Source organism: Rattus norvegicus, chromosome Y, assembly GCF_021556685.1.
Source record: "Rattus norvegicus strain SHRSP/BbbUtx chromosome Y, alternate assembly SHRSP_T2T, whole genome shotgun sequence".
Lineage (NCBI taxonomy): Eukaryota > Metazoa > Chordata > Mammalia > Rodentia > Muridae > Rattus > Rattus norvegicus.
The window spans coordinates 457,605-474,678 of record NC_141555.1 but is presented as its reverse complement, the minus strand read 5'-3'; the positions used below and the strand labels follow the sequence as shown (position 1 = coordinate 474,678).

The following is a 17,074-nucleotide window of genomic DNA, read 5'->3' as shown; positions in this document are numbered from 1 at the left end:
ACCAGCATCTGCTGTCACCTGAGTTTTTATCTTAGCCATCCTGACTGGTATGAAGTAGAATCTCAGGGTTGTTTTGATTTGCATGTCCCTTATGACTAAGGATGTTGAACATTTCTTTAGGTGCTTCTCAGCCATTCAGCAGTGAATTCTTTGTTTAGCTCTGAACCCCATTTATTAATAGGGTCATTTGTCTCCCTGCGGTCTAACTTCTTGAGTTCTTTGTATATTGTGGATATTAGCTCTCTCTCAGTTGTAGGATTGGTAAAGATGTTTTCCAATCTGTTGATTGCCGTTTTGTCCTGACAACAGTGTCCTTTGCCTTACAGAAGCTTTCCAGTTTTATGAGATCCCATTTGTCGATTCTTGATCTTAGAGCATAAGCCGTTGGCGTTTTGTTCAGGAAAATTTCCCCATTACCCATGTGTTTGAGACTTTCCCCCACTTTTTCTTCTATTAGTTTGAGTGTATCTGGTTTGATGTGGAAGTCCTTGATCCACTTGGACTTAAGCTTTGTACAGGGTGATAAGAATGCATGCCATTGAACCAGCACCATTTGCTGAAAATGCTATCTTTTTTGATTTGATGGTTTAGCTACTTTGTCAAAAATCAAGTGACCATAGGTGTGTGGGTTCATTTCTGGGTCTTCAATTCTATTCCATTGGTCTATCTGTCTGTCTCTGTACCAATACCATGCAGTTTTTATCACTATTGCTCTGTAATACTGCTTGAGTTCAGGGATAGTGATTCCCCCTGAAGTCCTTTTATTGTTGAGGATACTTTAGCTATCCTGGGTTTTTTGTTATTCCAGATGAATTTGCAAATTGTTTTGTCTAACTCTTTGAAGAATGGGATCGGTATTTTGATGGGGATTGCATTGAATCTGTAGATTGCTTTTGGTAAAATGGCCATTTTTACTATATTAATCTTGCCAATCCATGAGCATGGAATATCTTTCCATCTTCTGAGGTCTTCTTCAATTTCTTTCTTCAGAGTCTTGAAGTTCTTATTGTACAGATCTTTTACTTGCTAGGTTAAAGTCACACCGAGGTACTTTATATTATTTGGGACTATTATGAAGGGTGTCATTTCCCTAATTTCTTTCTCGGCTTGTTTCTCTTTTGTGTAGAGGAAGGCAACTGATTTATTTGAGTTAATTTTATACCGAGTCACGTTACTAAAGGTGTTTATCAGCTTTAGTAGTTCTCTGGTGGAACTTTTGGGATCACTTAAATATACAATCATATCATCTGCAAATAGTGATATTTTGACTTCTTCCTTTCCAAGCTGTATCCCCTTTTTTGTCTCCTTTTGTTGTCTGATTGCTCTGGCTAGGACTTCAAGAACTATATTGAATAAATAGGGAGAGAATGGGCAGCCTTGTCTAGTCCCTGATTTTAGTGGGATCGCTTCAAGTTTCTCTCCATTTAGTTTATTATTACCTACTTGTTGGCCATACATGGCTTTTACTATGTTCAGATATTGACCTTGAATTCCTGTTCTTTCCAGGATTTTTATCATGAAGGAGTGTTGAATTTCTTCAAATGCTTTCTCAGCATCTAGTGGGATGATCATGTGGTTTTTATCTTTCAGTTTGTTTATATAATGGATTATGTTGATTGTATTCTATATATTAAACCATCCTTGCATCATTGGAATGAAGCCTACTTGATCATGGTGGATGATTGTTTTGATGTGCTCTTGAATTCAGTTTGCAAAAATTTATTGAGGATTTTTGAATCAATATTCATAAGTGAAATTGGTCTGATGTTCTCTTTCTTTATTAGTTCTTTGTGTGTTTTAGGTATAAGAGTAATTGTGGCTTCATAGAAGGAATACGGTAGTGCTCCATCTGTTTCAATTTTGTGGAATAGTTTGGATAGTATTGGTATGAGGTCCTCTATGAATGTGTGATAGAATTCTGCACTGAACCCGTCTGGACCTGGGCTCTTTTTGTTTGAGAGACTTTTTTTTTTTTTTTTTGGTTCTTTTTTTCAGAGCCGGGGACCGAACCCAGGGCCTTGCGCTTCCTAGATAAGCGCGTTTGAGAGACTTTTAATGACTGCTTCTATTTCTTTAGGAGTTATGGGCTTGTTTAAATGGTTTATCTGTTCCTGACTTAACTTCAGTACCTGGTATCTGTCTAGGAAATTGTCCATTTCCTGCAGATTTTCAAGTTTAGTTGAATATAGGCTTTTGTAGTAGTATCTGATGGTTTTTTGAATTTTCTCTGAATCTGTAGTTATGTCTCCCTTTTCATTTCTGATTTTGTTAATTTGTACACACTCTCTGTGTCCTCTCGTTAGTCTGGCTAAAGCTTTATCTATCTTGTTGATTTTCTCAAAGAACCAACTTTTGGTTCTGTTGATTCTTTCTATAGTCCTTTTTGTTTCTACTTGGTTGATTTCAGCTCTGAGTTTGATTATTTCCTGCATTCTACTCCTCCTGAGTGTATTTGCTTCTTTTTGTTCTAGAGCTTTTAGGTGTGCTCTCAAGCTGCTGACATATGCTCTTTCCTGTTTCTTTCTGCAGGCACTCAGAGCTATGAGTTTTCCTCTTAGCACAGCTTTCATTGTGTCCCATAAGTTTGGGTATGTTGTGCTTTCATTTTCATTAAATTCTAAGAAGTCTTTAATTTCTTTCCTTATTTCTTCCTTGACCAGGTTATCATTGAGTAGAGCATTGTTCAACTTCCATGTATATGTGGGCGTTCTTTCCTTATTATTTTTGAAGACCAGCTTTACCCAGTGGTGATCTGATAGGATGCATGGGATTATTTCTATCTTTCTGTATCTATTGAGGCCTGTTTTATGACCGATTATGTGGTCAGTTTTGGAGAAAGTACCATGAGGTGGTGAGAACAAGGTATATCCTTTTGTTTTAGGATAGAATGTTCTATAAATATTTGTTAAATCCATTTGGTTCATGACTTCTCTTAGTCTGTCTATGTCTCAGCTTGATTTCTGTTTCCATGATCTGTCGACACATTGATGAGAGTGGGGTGTTGAAATCTCCTACTATCATTGTGTGATGTGCCATATGTGATTTGAGCTTTAGTAAGGTTTCTTTTATGTATGTAGGTGCCCTTGTATTTGGGGCATAGATATTTAGGATTGAGAGTTCATCTTGGTGGATTTTTCCTTTGATGAATATGAAGTGTCCTTATCTTTTTTGATGAATTTTAGTTGAAAATCGATTTTATTCGATATTAGAATGTCTACTCCAGCTTGCTTCTTCAGACCAATGCTTGGAAAGCTGTTTTTATACTGTCACTCAGAGGTACTGTCTATCTTTGTCTCTGAGGTGTGTTTCCTGTAGGCAGCAGAATGCAGGGTCCTCATTGCATATCCAATTTGTTATCTGTGTCTTTTTATGAGGGAGTTGAGGCCATTGATACTGAGAGATATTAAGGAATAGTGATTGTTGCTTCCTGTTATATTTATGTTTGGAAGTGAGATTATGTTTGTGTGCTTGTCTTCTCTTTGTTTTGTTGCAAAATGATTAGTTTCTTGCTTTTTCTAGCGTGTAGCTTGTGTCCTTGTGTTGGGCTTTAACATTTATTATGCCTTTCAGGACTTTATTTGTAGAAAAATATTGTGTAAATTTGGTTTTGTCATGGAATATCTTGGTTTCTCCTTCTATGTTAATTGAGAGTTTTGCAGGATACAGTAACCTGGGCTGGCATTTGTGTTCTCTTAGGGACTGTATGACATCTGTCCAGGATCTTCTGGCTTTCATAGTCCCTGATGAGAAGTCTGGTGTAATTCTGATAGGTCTGCCTTTATATGTTACTTGACCTTTTTCCCTTACTGCTTTTAATATTCTTTCTTTGTCTTGTGTATTTGGTGTATTGACTATTATGTGATGGGAGGAGTTTCTTTTCTGGTCCAATCTATTTGGAGTTCTGTAGGCTTCTTGTATGCCTATTGGTATCTCTTTTTTTAGGTTAGGGAAGTTTTCTTCTATGATTTGTTGAAGATATTTACTGGTCCTTTGAGCTGGGAGTCTTCACTCTCTTCTATACCTATTATCCTTAGGTTTGATCTTCTCATTGAGTCCTGGATTTCCTGTATGTTTTGGGCCAGTATCTTTTTCTGTTTTCCATTATCTTTGACAGTTGAGTCGATGATTTCTATGGAATCTTCTGCTCCTGAAATTCTCTCTTCTATCTCTTGTATTCTGTTGGTGATGCTTGTATCTACTGCTCCTGATCTCTTCCTTTGGTTTTGTATATCCCAGGTTGTCTCCCTTTGTGCTTTCTTTATTGCTTTTATTTCCATTTTTAATTCCTTCACCTGTTTGATTGTGTTGTCCTGTAATTCTTTCAGGGATTTTGTTATTTCTTCTCTATTGGCTTCTGCTTTTTTATTTGTGTTTTCCTGCATTTCTCTGAGGGAGTTCTTTATGTCTTTCTTGAAGTCCTCCATCATCATGATCAAATGTGATTGTAAATCTAAATCTTGCTTTTCTGTTGTGTTTGGATATTCAGTGCTTTGGTGGAAGAATTGGGCTCTGATGATGCCATGCAGTCTTGGTTTCTGTTGCTTGGGTTCCTGCGCTTGCCTCTCGCCATCAGATTATCTCTAGTGTTACTTTGTTCTGCTATTTCCAACCGTGGTTAGACTGTCCTATAGGCCTGTGTGTCAGGAGCGCTGTAGACTTATTTTTCTGTTTTCTTTCAGCCAGATATGGGAACAGAGTGTTCTGCTTTCAGGCTTGTAGTTGTTTCTGTCTACTGGTCTTCAGGTGTTCCTGTGGAAGTGTGTCCTGAGTCTACCAGGCAGGTCACTTGGAGCAGAAAAGTTGGTCTTACCTCTGGTCTGGGGCCTGAAGTCGCTCCTTGGGTCTGGGTTTCAGCTCTCAGTGAGGGCAGTAACCAGAAGGGCCTGCCCCATCTTATCTTGGGTCCCTGTGCACAGGGGGCCCAGATGGCACCAGGTATTTTCCTCTAGAGTCAGAAATGTGGGCAGAGAGTAGCCAGAGCAGCTGACTACTGCGTGTCTGCCCCTCTGAAGGTCTAGCTCTCCCTCCCACGGGATTTGGGTGCAGGAAGTTGTTTGACCAGGTCCCTTCAGTTCCAGGCAGAGTCTGGACCGCAGCTTTCCTGCAGCTTGAGTGCCCCTATCTTCCTGTTTCTAGAGGCCCTGTACAGTTTCCTCTTGGGCCAGGGATGTGGGCAAGGGTGGGCAGTACTGGTGGTCTCTCCTGCCCTGCAGTCTCGGGAGTGCCCACATGTCTGGGCGAAGAGCTCTCTCTCCCATGGGGTTTGGGAGCAGGGAGCTGTGGGCCAGGATCAGCAAGGCCCCTGCATTTCTTTAAGGGAGTTCTTTATGTCTTTCTTAAAGTCCTCCATCATTATCAAAAAATGTGATTTTAAATCTAAATTTTGCTTTTCTGGTGTGTTGGATATCCAGTATTTTCTTTGGTGAGAGAACTGGGCTCTGATGATGCCAAGTAGTCTTGGTTTTTGTTGCTTAGGCTCTTGGGCTCGCCTCTAGCCATTGGGTTGTCTCTGATACCAGGTGCTCTGATTTCAGATGTGTTGGTGCTCCTGGAGACTGTCTTCCAGCTCTATTCCAGGTTCTGCCCCTGATTGCTTATGTACTTCCTTGCACCCAGTGAGCACAGTTGGCACAATGCGATTCCCTCTTGGGTCTGGACTGTGGGCAGAGGGTATTCTCCTCTGACTTCTCAGGAGTATCCACACTTCTGAGGTTCCAGCTCTCTCCCCCATTGGATTTTGGCGCAGGGAGCTGTTTGGACGGTTCAGTTCAGTCCTGGTTGCAGACCAGAACCACGGGTACCAGTGGCTATCTGTTCCTATATCTCTGTGTCCAGAGGCACTGTGCACTTTCCCCTTGGACCAGGGATATGGGCCGAGGTGGGCAGAGGTGGCAGTCTGTCCTGAGGTCTTGGGATGTCTCCTAGGTGGTCTGCTCTCTTCCCCATGGAATTTGGGTGCCCCCATTGTGTTTTATATATTGCTTAGCTAGTTACTAGAGAGTTCTGCTTGCGTTGCTCAGTCCTACAAAATCTTTGCTTCTCTTGTCTGAATTCTTCCTCCTCGTTCACTGCCCTGTAAACAGTGCCCCTGCAAACACTTGTAAGCTCTTTGGTAGTCAGATGCTTCTGGTGCACTTGAGAGTCAAGATGTGAGCTCTGGACCAGTGTGCATTTTAGAAGGATGGCCTTTCGAGAAATTTTATTGGCTCTAGATTGTCAGTTACTTGTGCAAGCTAGAAAGTCTGTTTTGGGCCCTACCTAGGTACTCAAACTTTGTGCAGTGGTGGGGTGGAGAAGGGGAGGATAAGAGGTAGGGGTGAGAAGCATTGTTAGACACTGGGAGGAGTCTAAATAGTAATTAACTCTGACCTGCAGAATATCTGAAGCTGTGAGCTGTGGGACACAATGGTCTGTGAGCAGGAAGATGAGGTAGAGGCCAGGAAACCTGAAGCTATGTAGTCTGCAGAATCACTGTGTTTTATAGAACTCATTTGTCAGCTCTTAAAAGTCATAAGCTGTGAGCTCTTAACCACCATTACTGGCTCTAGATTTAGAAGAGAGAGAGAGAGAGAGAGAGAGAGAGAGAGAGAGAGAGAGAGAGAGAGAGAGAGAGAGAGGAGCGTGGGAGGGAGGGTAGGAGAGAGGGAGGGAGAGAGGGGGAAGAAAGGAAAAGAAGAAATGCAAGGAAGGAAGGAAAGAAGGAAGGAAGGAAGGAAGGAAGGAAGGAAGGAAGGAAGGAAGGAAGGGAAAAAACAAGCAGACAAGCAAGCTGGGGTTCTTGAATGTCACATACTCTGACCTCACACTTAGTTGTTCAGACTTGTTACTTGTCTGACCGTCTTACTTACATGGTGGGCTCCAGAAAGAAAGCCGCTGTTTCCTCTGGACCACCAGATGCTGTCAGCCTAGGACAACCAGAAGTAGTGGGATCTAGGATGTCAGAGGCTAGGCTCTGGTCTTCCTTGGGGTTGCAAACCCCTTCAGGTTTTCCTCTAACTCCTCCATTGCAGTCCCTGTTCTCGGTCTGATGGTTAGTTTCAATTCTCCTCATCTGTATCAGTAGGGTTCATCAGAACCTCTCAGGAGATAGGCTTTGAAACAGCCCATTCTTCCCCCTCCCTCTCACTGGCACATAAGTCCATTTCATTTTTTTGTTGAATTCCTTTTTATTTACATTTTAAATGTTATCCCCTTTCCCAGTTTCCTGTCCACAAACCGTCTATCCTATATCCCCTCCCCCTCCTTCCATGATGTTGTTCTTCCACCTAACTACCTATCCTTCCCACCTCCCTGCCCTGACATCTCCCTACAATGGGGGATCCAGCCTTGGCAGGGCCAAGGTCTTCTCCTTCAATTGGTGCCCAACAGGGCCATCCTCTGCTAAATGTTCAGCTGGCACTATGGGTCTATCCTTGTGTATTCTTTGGATGGTGGTTTAGCCTGGGAGCTCTGGTTGGTCGGTATTGTTTTTCTCATGGGGTTACAAGCTCCTTCAGCTCCTTCAATCCTTTCTCTAACTTATCCAATGGGAACACAGTTCAATTGTTGTTCACCTCCATATTTGTCATGATATTTGGCAGAGCCTTTCAGGAGCCTATCAGGCTCCTGTCAGTATGCACTTCTTGGCATCAGAAATATTTCAGAAATATTGTCTGGTATGTATGTGGGTTGTATTCCCAGGTGGGGCAGACTCTGAATGGCCATTCTTTCTATCTCTGGTCCAAACTTTGTCTATATATCCTTTCCTATGAATATTTTTGTTCCCCCTTTTAAGAAGGACTGAAGCATCTGCACTTAGGTCATCCTTTTTCTTGAGGTTCATGTGTGCTGGGTACAACATACGATGACAGGGACTGCCAGCAGAAGGCTGGGATAGAGATATCTCAGAAGCCCACACACAGCAGCTCTTTGTAAAAACTGGTTTTTCCTATTTCTCCTAACCTTGGCCCTGGACAACGGCTGTATAGATTTCATTTGTGTGTGACTGCCTTTCAGTTGACCTGGCTGTGCATGATTATTCTATTATATCTGACTTTCCTACTTCTTTCTCCTTCTGCTCTAGTGATTTCTGTGAAACTGGATGTTCCTTGATGTAATGATTCTTCAACAATTGGAAATTGAGGCATTAGGGGCACAGTACAGCACAGCCCTAAAAGCCCAGGTGTGTGCTATGTGTTCTCATCTTGGAAACAATGTAATAACTGCACAATAGTAGTTCCAGGTTAATGTTTGACTTGCAAAGAAACTTTAAAGAAATTATTAGAAAATGAATTAGAGCCGATATTGGGATCTTAAGAAAGGAAAAAGTTATTAAAGTTAGAAATTAAGTTTTTTATAACATTTGAGAGTGGTTCCTGGATAAGGAAGTATGGAATATATAAAATTATATACTAGTAAACTAAGTCAAAATACTGAGACACTCTTACAAGTGTCATTGTGTGCAAGGAACAGAAAGCTAGCAGAACTACTGAATTAAGGGTTAACTTGATTCTTTCTGACTACTGCCTGGCAGTTTTGTCTGTCATTTATCATTAGAGCTTCCCAGGAAAATGCAACAAGCTGAGCTCGGAGCTCTGAGCTCTGAAGTATAATAAGTTAAAAGCTAAAGTTTAAATAATGATAAGTTTGCAATTGTTATTATTTTGGCCACAGGCTTGAGAATAGGGAAAGCTTGAAACTTTGGGGAACAACTGTAATTCTTAATTGGTTATTCTTCTGAATTTGATTTGGCAATGATTATATATAATGTCTTTTTTCTACATGCTTTTGAAATATCAATAAAAGACTGGGGCAAGAGAAAGGTGAGAGAGCACGTGAAGAGTGAGTGAAGAGAGAATATGAAGAGCAAATGAGAGAGCCAGTGTGAGAGCAAATGTGAGAGCTAATGAGCGAGCATGAGAATAACATGTAAAGAGAGTATGAAAAGTGAGTGAAGCGAGAATGTGAGGTATATATGAAGATTGTGTGTGTGAGAGAAAGGAGAGTGCATGTGGTGTGTGTGACATATGTGTGAGGTGTGTATGACGAGTATGTGAGAATTAAAGAGTAATGAACACAGGTGTGCATGAGTGTGGGAGTTTGAGAAAAGAAAAGCACAATGGAGAAAAGCAGAGTGTGCAAGAGAATGCAGAGTGTGTGCAGCCTCAAGCTGCAAAGGAGGGAGGCAGTGAGGGAAGGAGGGGGGGAGGGGGGAGCTTTAAGTCTTGAAATTTCCTGTCAGTTTGTACCCAAAGAGTAGTCTGTGTATATTTATTATGCGCCTTACAGATATCCCTGCTTCCAGTTGAGAACTCCAGTCCTGTGTTGAGGCTGGACTCTAGCACATGTGGTCTGTGGATAGTATCTTGGGTAATTGAGCTTTTGGACTAACATACACTTATCAGTGAGTGCATACCACGTGTGGGTTTTTTTGATTGGGTTACCTCACTCAGGAAGATATTTTCTAGTTCCATTAATTTTCCTGTTAATTTCATGAAGTCATTGTTTTTGATAGCTGAGTAATATTCCATTGTGTAGATGTACCACATTTTCTGTATCCATTCCTCTGTTGAAGGACATCTGGGTTCTTTCCAGCTTCTGGCTATTATAAATAAGGCTGCTATGAACATAGTGGAGTACGTGTCTTTGTTGTATGTTGGAGCATCTTTTGGGTATATGCTCAGGAGAGGTCCTCAGGTAGTGGAATTCCAATTTTCTGAGGAACCCCCAGACTGATTTCCAGAATGGTTGTACCAGTCTGCAATCCCACCAACAATGGAGGAGTGTTCCTCTTTCTCCGCATCCTCGCCAGCATCTGCTGTCCCCTGAGTTTTTTATCTTAGCCATTCTCACTGGTATGAGGTAGAATCTCAGGGTTGTTTTGATTTGCATTTCCCTAATGACTAAGGATATTGAACATTTCTTTAGGTACTTCTCAGCCATTTGATATTCCTCAGCTGAGAATTCTTTTTTAACCTTGAGACAGCATATTCTTGAAATAACCATTACAGTGCCATATCTGGTTGAAATATCATATGATGGGTAAACTACACAGTGCACAATAACATTCTGCCTACATCATTCTAACTTTATAACTTTTTCCCCTTTATACACCACCATCTACCTATGTGGGACTTTGATAGTCAGATGCAAATAGGCGATAGGCTGTCTAAATTTTTGGTAATCAGTACAATTTATAGAAATGCAGATCCTGAAAAGACTTGAATTGTGGCACAGTGAAAGTCAAATGTTTATGGTATATGGACACTAGTCACTTATTTCTATGGGCAGAGGGAAGATATAAGCTTTAGAGAGTCATGTGACATTGCTTCTGGAAACTCAGATACTATAAGTTCTGGATATTAGAATCTGTGGTATCTTTGAAGATGCAGCCTCTGGGCTGCAACCCAGAGCTATCTCTAAAGCTGTCATCTCTGAACTTCCAAAGACTTGTGATCTGAACAGCCTTATGCTTTCTACATAGTAGACCTAGGAGCAATTTAATGCTGTGGTTTCAGAAAAGTCAGACACTGCTGACTCTATTCAGTCAAACACTGTGGAATCTGCATAGTAAAGCACTCAGTTCTCAACTGACAGTCTCTGCTGTCTGTACACATTGAATGCTTTGGGCTCTGCTCAGTTCAAGACTATGTTGTGGCCTCTGGATAACCAGAAGTGGTGTGGTGGGCATTTTGGAAGCTGCAGAGTCTCAAGGGAAAGTAAGGTGCTAGGGTGCTATTACTCTGAATATTTTAAAAGTGTGAGCTTGAATACTTATCTAGTGTGTGCTCCAGGCATTTGGAACATCTAGGCTCCAGAAAGATTGAAGCTTCCAGCACATGACAGAATCTATGGACTGTGGAGAGTCAGAACATATAGGTAATCAGACCCCACAGGATCTTAGCACTGTGATTCTTTGGAAGCTATAAAGTCTCAAACTGTGGCCTGTAGATAGAAAGATGTTCTGGCTTAAGGAAGTCAGACGTAAGAGACACTGAACAGTTTAGAGTATTGTTGAGTCTGGACAGTTTGGATATGTAGTCTGTAAACAGCTGGTTACAATGTGTTCTTGGAAGATGGAGTCTGTGGGAAGCTTTTTGTTCTGGGAAACAGAATATACTCATTGGGCAGTCTGATGCTGTGAACTATGGAATATAATAAACGGTCTTCACTAGTCAGAAGGGGCAGACTCTAAAACCTTCAAAGCTATGCACTGTAGACTTTTGAATACTGCTTTCTAAGGACATCTTAACAGAAATGCGGTTTGTTTATTGAATTTATTCTTTCCTTCCTTCCTTCCTTCTTTCTTTCTTTCTTTCTTTCTTTCTTTCTTTCTTTCTTTCTTTCTTTCTTTCTTTCTTTCTTTCTTTTTATACTCCAGATTTAATTCCCTTCCAGTTCACCATCCCAAGTGATCCACATCCCATACCTCCTCCCTACCCTTTCCCTCTCCCCTTTCTTTCTCCTTCCTCTCCCCTGCCCTCCATCCCCACAAGGATGTCTCTATTCCCCGGCCCCACCCACCTCACCAAACTTCTAAAATTCCTGAGGCCTCCAGTCTCTTGAAGGTTAGATGCTTCTTCTCTGGCTGAACCCAGAGAGTCCTGGGAGTCCTCTGCTATATATGTGTTGGAGACCTCATCTCAGCTGGTGTATTCTACCTGGTTGGTGATCCAGTGTCTGAGAGATCACAGGGGTCCAGGTTAATTGAGACTGCTGGTTCTGCTACAGGGTCCCCCTCTTCCTCAGCTTCCTCCAGTTTTTCCCTATTTCAGCCAGAGGGGTCAGCAGCTTCTGTTCATTGTTTGGGTGCACATATCTGTATCTGACTCTTTCAGCTGCTTGTTGAGTACTTTGGAGAGCAGTCACGGTAGGTCTCTTTTTATTAATGCCACATAGCTTCAGTAATGGTGTCAGATCCTGGGAACTCCTGTTGAGCTGTTGCCCACTTTGGGCCTGTCGCTAGACCTTCTTTTCCTCAGGCTCTTCTCCATTTTCATCCCTGCATTGGGTCAAAGTTTTTGGCTATGGAGTAGTAACCCCATCCCTCGCTTGGTACCCTGTGTTTTTGCTGGAGGTGGGCTCAATAAGTTTCCTCTCCCCACTGTAGAATCTTTCATCTGGGGTCCTCCCTTTGAGTCCTGAGAGTCTCTCACTTCCAAGGTCTCTGCTACATTCTAGAGGATCTTCCCAAACTTCTCCTTCCCAAAGTTGCCTGTTTCCTTTCATTCTGCAGGGTTTCAGTCCTTTTCCCCCACTGATATTAGATCATGTTCCCCTCTCCCCTTCCCCTCATCTCCTTTCCCTCCACTGTGCTCCCTCCATTTCCCCTTGTGGTTGCTTTCTTCTCCCCCCCCCAAGTGGGATTGAGGAGTCCTCACTTGGGCCCTTCAGCTTGTTGACCTTTTGGAGTTCTACAGATTGTATCTTGGGTATTCTGTACGTTTTTGGGTGGGGGGTTCATATCTATGTATTATTGAGACCACGCTATGCATGTCCGTTTGGTTCTGAGTTACCTCACTCAGGATGACATTTTATAGTTCCCTCCATTTGCCTGCAAAACTCAGGATGTCCTCGTTCTTAATAACTGAGTAGTATTCCATTGTGTAAATGAACCACATTTTCTTTATCCTTTCTGTCATAGGACATCTGCATTGTTTCCAGCTTCTGGCTATCACAAATAAGGGTGCTGTGAACATAGAACATCTGCCCCTGTGGCACAGTGGTACATCTTTGGGGTATATTCCCAAGAGTGTTATTTCTGGGTCCTTAATTAGGTCTACTTCCAATTTTCTGAGGAACCTCTAGACTGATTTCCAGAGATGTTGTATCAGTTTGCAATCTCACCAACAATGGAGGAGTGTTCCCCTTGCTCCACATCCTTGCCAACATGTGTTGTCACCTGAGGCTTTGATCTTAGCCATTCTGAAAGGTAGAATTTCAGGGTTGTTGTGATTTGACTTCCTCTGATCACTAAGGGCTTTGAACATAACTTTAGGTGCTTCTCACCCATTTAAGATTCCTCTATTCTGAATACTCTGTTTAGTTCTATACCCCATTTTTTGATTGGGTCATTGGTTTATTGGTAGTAAGCTTCTTGAGTTCTTTATATATTTTGGATATCAGCCCTCTATCAGATGTGGGGTTAGTGAAGATTTTTTTCTCAATCTGTAGGATGCCAATTTGTCTTATTGACTATGTCTTTGCCCCACAGAAGCTTTCCAGTTTCCTGAGGTTCCATTATCAATTCTTAATAGTAGAGCATGAGCCATTGGAGTTCTGTTTAGGAAATTTCCCCTGTGCCAATGAGTTCAAGGCTCTTTCCCACTTTCTCTTGTATTAAATTCATTGTATCTGGTTTTATGTTGAGGTCCTTGATCCACTTGGACTTGAGCTTTGTGCATGGTGACAAATATGGGTCTATTTTCATTTTTCTACATACACACTCAGTCAGACCAGCACCATTTATTGAAGATGCTTTCTTTTTTCCATTGTATATTTTTGGCTTCTTTGTCAAAGACCAAGTGTGCAAAGTGTGTGGTTTTATTTTTGGGTCTTCAATTCTATTCCATTGACCAACAGTCTGTTTCTGTACCAATACCATGCAGTTTCTATCTACTACTATTGTTCTGTAGTAGAGCTTGAGGTCAAGCTCTGAGGTGATTTTTGAGGTGATTCCCCTAGCCATTCTTTTATTGTTTAGAATTGTTTTCTCTATTCTGGGTTTTTCCAGATGAACTTGATTTTTGCTCTTTCTATATGTTTGAAGAATTATGTTGGAATTTCGATGGGGATTACATTGAATCTGTAGATTTCCTTCGGTAGGATGGCCATTTTTACTGTTAATTCTGCTAATCCATGAGCATGGGAGATCTCTCCATTTTCTGAGATCTTCTTGGATTTCTTTCTTGATAGACTTGAAGTTTTTATCATAAAGGTCTTTCACTTGTTTGGTTAGAATTACCCCAAGATATTTTATATTATCTGTAGCTATTGAAAAGAGAATTGTTTCCCTAATTTCTTTTTTAGTCTGTTTATCCTTTGTATAAAGGAAGGATACGGATTTAATTGTGTTAATTTTATATACAGCCACTTTGCAGAAGTTGTTTATCAGCTGGAGAAGTTCTATGGTAGAATTTTTGGGGTCATTTTTGTATAGTATTATATCATCTGCAAATAGGCATACCTTTAATTCTTCATTTCCAATTTATATCCCCTTAATTTCTTTTTGTTGGCTTATTTTTCTAGCTAGCACTTCTAGTACTACATTGAATAGATATGAGGAGAGTGGGCATCCTTGTCTTGTCCCAGATTTTTAGTGGGATTGCTTCAAGTATCTCTTCATTTAATTTGATATTGGTTATTGGTTCGCAGAAAATTGCTTTTATTATGTTTAGGGATGGGCCTCGAACTCCTGATCTTTCCAATACTTTTAACATGAAGTGTTGTTGTACTTTGTCAAATGCTTTTTCTGCATCTAAAAAGATGACCATGTGATTTTTTTCTTTGAGTTTGTTTATATGGATTATATTAATGGATTTCCGTATATTAAACCGACCTTGCTTCCCTGGGATGAAGGCTACTTGATCATGGTGAATGATGGTTTTAATGTGCTCTTGTATTCAGTTTGCAAGAATTTTATTGAATATTTTTGCACTGACATTCATAAGTGAGATTGGTCTGAAGTTCTCTTTTTCGGTAGGGTCCTAGTGTGGTTTAGTTGTCAGAGTAATTGTGGCTTCATAGAATGAATTAGGTAATGTTCCTTCTGTTTCTATTTTATGGAGTAGTTTGAAGATATTGGTATTAGGTCTTCTTTGAAGGTCTGGTGGAATTCTGAACTAAATCCATCTGGTCCTGGACTTTTTTTTAGTTTGGAGGTTTTCTTTTCTTTCTTTCTTTCTTTTTTTTTTATTAACTTGAGTATTTCTTATATACATTTCGAGTGTTATTCCCTTTCCAGGTTTCCAAGCCAACAACCCACTAACCCCTCCCCCTCCCTTCTCTATGTCTGTTCCCCTCCCCATCCTCCCCCCATTGCCGCCCTCCACCCAACAATCACATTCACTGGGGGTTCAGTCATAGCAGGACCCAGGGCTTCCCCTTCCACTGGTGATCTTACTAGGATATTCATTGCTACCTATGGGGTCAGATCCAGGGTCAGTCCATGTATAGTCTTTAGGTAGTGGCTTAGTCCCTGGAAGCTCTGGTTGCTTGGCATTGTTGTTCATATGGGGTCTCGAGCCCCTTCAAGCTCTTCCAGTCCTTTCTCTGATTCCTACAACGGGGGTCCCGTTCTCAGTTCAGTGGTTTGCTGCTGGCATTCGCTTCTGTGTTTGCTGTATTCTGGCTGTGTCTCTCAGGAGAGATCTACATCCGGCTCCTGTCGGCCTGCACTTCTTTGCTTCATCCATCTTGTCTAATTGGGTGGCTGTATATGTATGGGCCACATGTGGGGCAGGCTCTGAATGGGTGTTCCTTCAGTCTCTGTTTTAATCTTTGCCTCTCTCTTCCCTGCCAAGGGTATTCTTGTTCCCCTTTTAAAGAAGGAGTGAAGCATTCCCATTTTGATCATCCATCTTGAGTTTCATTTGTTCTAGACATCTAGGGTAATTCACGCATTTGGGCTAATAGCCACTTATCAATGAGTGCATACCATGTGTGTTTTTCTGTAATTGTGTTACCTCACTCAGGATGATGTTTTCCAGTTCTGACCATTTGCCTACGAATTTCATAAAGTCATTGTTTTTGATAGCTGAGTAATATTCCATTGTGTAGATGTACCACATTTTCTGTATCCATTCCTCTGTTGAAGGGCATCTGGGTTCTTTCCAGCTTCTGGCTATTATAAATAAGGCTGCGATGAACATAGTGGAGCACGTGTCTCTTTTATATGTTGAGGCATCTTTTGGGTATATGCCCAAGAGAGGTATAGCTGGATCATCCTCAGGCAGTTCAATGTCCAATTTTCTGAGCAACCTCCAGACTGATTTCCAGAATGGTTGTACCAGTCTGCAATCCCACCAACAATGGAGGAGTGTTCCTCTTTCTCCACATCCTCACCAGCATCTGCTGTCACCTGAGTTTTTGATCTTAGCCATTCTCACTGGTGTGAGGTGAAATCTCAGGGTTATTTTGATTTGCATTTCCCTTATGACTAAAGATGTTGAACATTTCTTTAGGTGTTTCTCAGCCATTCGGCATTCCTCAGCTGCGAATTCTTTGTTTAGCTCTGAACCCTATTTTTAATAGGGTTATTTGACTCCCTGCGGTCTAACTTCTTGAGTTCTTTGTATATTTTGGATATAAGGCCTCTATCTGTTGTAGGATTGGTAAAGATCTTTTCCCAATCTGTTGGTTGCCGTTTTGTCCTAACCACAGTGTCCTTTGCCTTACAGAAGCTTTGCAGTTTTATGAGATCCCATTTGTCGATTCTTGATCTTAGAGCATAAGCCATTGGTGTTTTGTTCAGGAAATTTTTTCCAGTGCCCATGTGTTCCAAATGCTTCCCTAGTTTTTCTTCTATTAGTTTGAGTGTGTCTAGTTTGATGTGGAGGTCCTTGATCCACTTGGACTTAAGCTTTGTACAGGGTGATAAGCATGGATCGATCTTCATTTTTCTACATGTTGACCTCCAGTTGAACCAGCACCATTTGCTGAAAATGCTATCTTTTTTCCATTGGATGGTTTTGGCTCCTTTGTCAAAAATCAAGTGACCATAGGTGTGTGGGTTCATTTCTGGGTCTTCAATTCTATTCCATTGGTCTATCTGTCTGTCTCTGTACCAATACCATGCAGTTTTTATCACTATTGCTCTGTAATACTGCTTGAGTTCAGGGATAGTGATTCCCTCTAAAGTCCTTTTATTGTTGAGGATAGCTTTAGCTATCCTGGGTTTTTTGTTATTCCAGATGAATTTGCAAATTGTTTTGTCTAACTCTTTGAAGAATGGGATCGGTATTTTGATGGGGATTGCATTGAATCTGTAGATTGCTTTTGGTAAAATGGCCACTTTTACTATATTAATCCTGCCAATCCATGAGCATGGAATATCTTTCCATCTTCTGAGGTCTTCTTCAATTTCCTTCTTCAGTGT

General features: G+C 41.2%; 1 long non-coding RNA gene across 1 annotated transcript in view; it reads left to right on the top strand.

Moving 5' to 3' along the window:
• LOC108353310 (uncharacterized) overlaps positions 1-17,074 on the top strand; it is a 90,953-nt gene that overhangs the window by 4,643 nt on the left and 69,236 nt on the right. The window lies entirely within an intron of this gene.